The 2,500-nt window shown below is 36.1% G+C and overlaps 3 non-coding genes across 3 annotated transcripts in view; all 3 read left to right on the forward strand.

Annotated features, from left to right (window-relative positions):
• The first annotated feature begins 296 nt into the window (after positions 1 to 296).
• LOC143716639 (5S ribosomal RNA) lies at positions 297 to 415 on the forward strand. Its single transcript, XR_013196102.1, has one exon. It is a non-coding gene; the product is annotated as a 5S ribosomal RNA (ribosomal RNA).
• Positions 416 to 1,000: 585 nt separating this feature from the next.
• On the forward strand, positions 1,001 to 1,119 carry LOC143716681 (5S ribosomal RNA). The gene has a single exon (XR_013196144.1). It is a non-coding gene; the product is annotated as a 5S ribosomal RNA (ribosomal RNA).
• A 1,316-nt stretch (positions 1,120 to 2,435) lies between these two features.
• LOC143716632 (5S ribosomal RNA) overlaps positions 2,436 to 2,500 on the forward strand; it is a 119-nt gene continuing 54 nt past the window's right edge. Inside the window, exon 1 of the ribosomal RNA XR_013196096.1 lies at positions 2,436 to 2,500. This exon is cut by the window's right edge and continues 54 nt beyond it. This is a non-coding gene — a ribosomal RNA (5S ribosomal RNA).

A 2,500-nucleotide genomic window follows, 5' to 3' on the forward strand; every position in this document is an offset into this window, starting at 1 on the left:
AGAGTTTGAGTTTTTTCAAAAGTTCTTCTTACTTTAAAAAAAAGACTCACTGAGCTTCTTCAGAAAGCCTTTAAAAGTCTCTGAGATTCTTCAGAGAGCATGAAAGAGTTTGAGTTTTTTCAAAAGTTCTTCTTAGTTTAAAAAAAAGAGTCCCTGAGCTTTTTCAGAAAGCCTTTTAAAAGTCTCTGAGATTCTTCAGAGAGCATGAAAGAGTTTGAGTTTTTTCAAAAGTTCTTCTTAGTTTTCTTCATTAATGGTCTAACCTTTTAAATAGCCCAATTTTGGCAGCAGTTTTCGCTTACGGCCATACCACCTTGCTCACGCCCGATCTCGTCTGATCTCGGAAGCTAAGCAGGGTCGGGCCTGGTTAGTACTTGGATGGGAGACCGCCTGGGAATACCAGGTGCTGTAAGCTTTTTTGATTTAAAAAAAAAAAAAGAGTCCCTGAGCTTCTTCAGAAAGCCTTTAAAAGTCTCTGAGATTCTTCAGAGAGCATGAAAGAGTTTGAGTTTTTTCAAAAGTTCTTCTTACTTTAAAAAAAAGACTCACTGAGCTTCTTCAGAAAGCCTTTAAAAGTCTCTGAGATTCTTCAGAGAGCATGAAAGAGTTTGAGTTTTTTCAAAAGTTCTTCTTACTTTAATAAAAAGAGTCCCTGAGCTTTTTCAGAAAGCCTTTTAAAAGTCTCTGAGATTCTTCAGAGAGCATGAAAGAGTTTGAGTTTTTTCAAAAGTTCTTCTTAGTTTAAAAAAAAGAGTCCCTGAGCTTCTTCAGAAAGCCTTTAAAAGTCTCTGAGATTCTTCAGAGAGCATGAAAGAGTTTGAGTTTTTTCAAAAGTTCTTAGTTTAAAAAAAAGAGTCCCTGAGCTTCTTCAGAAAGCTTTTAAAAGTCTCTGAGATTCTTCAGAGAGCATGAAAGAGTTTGAGTTTTTTCAAAAGTTCTTCTTAGTTTTCTTCATTAATGGTCTAACCTTTTAAATTGCCCAATTTTGGCAGCAGTTTTCGCTTATGGCCATACCACCTTGGTCACGCCCGATCTCGTCTGATCTCGGAAGCTAAGCAGGGTCGGGCCTGGTTAGTACTTGGTTGGGAGACCGCCTGGGAATACCAGGTGCTGTAAGCTTTTTTGATTTAAGGCGAGACACGGCAGGCAAAAACATCGTTTTTTTTTCACTGGTCAATTTTGAGATTTTGGGATATTTGTCTTCAATAACATGTCTTCTTTCAGACTTGTGGTGAAAAAAAGTCCAAAATACACATTTAGGTCTTGATTTTACTACACGTTGTCCGTTTGCGTCTGTAGATTTCTCATAAATTCATCAAAAGTTGTCGTTATAAATCATCCCTCTGCTCCGCGATCGCGATCTGCACCCTGTCATCACACACACCGTTAGAAAGCTATCTCTCTCCTGTACAATACTGCCGGATCCAAATATGGTCATTTCCTTTTTATCAGCAACCAATCGTGAAAGTAAAAGGGGGGATTTTACTCTAAATGCGCAATCTCATTGGCTGATGCTAAATCTTTAAAGCCCGTTTTCTCAAAATGACTGTTCTCTCTCACTCCAAGTCCGAAATCTCCAGTTCAGTAGCACCTATATACACCAAACTTTCCAGTCTAGTACCTAGTTATATTATGCAGACATTTACAGAGGGATTTGTAAATATATTATTCCTAGCCTGATTTATATAGCATTTTATTCCAAAAAACATGGCGAAAATCATCTTTTTAATGCTATTGGCAGTATATTCTGATTTACAGGATAACAAAAGTAGATATCCATAAATCCCTCTGTAATTTTTCCCCCATCTAATATGTAAACACAATGAAAAAATAATTTTGAACCTGGCTTTGTCCAATACTCAGATTTCGTTTTTTAAAATATATGCAAAATAGCGCATATTTAATTAGACAATGCCTCATTTGCATATTTAAACATTAAATTACAGAAAACTTGTAATACATTTTTTTCTAATATTAATGTTGGTAATCAACTGGCAAAGTTTCATGGTGATATCTGATAGTTAAAAAAATTACCCTATTCACCTGTAGTGTCTCGCCTTAAAAAAAAAAAAAAAAAAAAGAGTCCCTGAGCTTCTTCAGAAAGCCTTTAAAAGTCTCTGAGATTCTTCAGAGAGCATGAAAGAGTTTGAGTTTTTTCAAAAGTTCTTCTTAGTTTAAAAAAAAGACTCACTGAGCTTCTTCAGAAAGCCTTTAAAAGTCTCTGAGATTCTTCAGAGAGCATGAAAGAGTTTCAGTTATTTCAAAAGTTCTTCTTAGTTTAAAAAAAGACTCACTGAGCTTCTTCAGAAAGCCTTTAAAAGTCTCTGAGATTCTTCAGAGAGTATGAAAGAGTTTGAGTTTTTTCAAAAGTTCTTCTTAGTTTACTTCATTAATGGTCTAACCTTTTAAATAGCCCAATTTTGGCAGCAGTTTTCGCTTACGGCCATACCACCTTGGTCACGCCCGATCTCGTCTGATCTCGGAAGCTAAGCAGGGTCGG

The sequence above is a fragment of the Siphateles boraxobius genome, unplaced genomic scaffold (assembly GCF_051911475.1).
Source record: "Siphateles boraxobius isolate OS27281-9 unplaced genomic scaffold, OSU_SipBor_1 6, whole genome shotgun sequence".
In the NCBI taxonomy this organism is placed as follows: domain Eukaryota; kingdom Metazoa; phylum Chordata; class Actinopteri; order Cypriniformes; family Leuciscidae; genus Siphateles; species Siphateles boraxobius.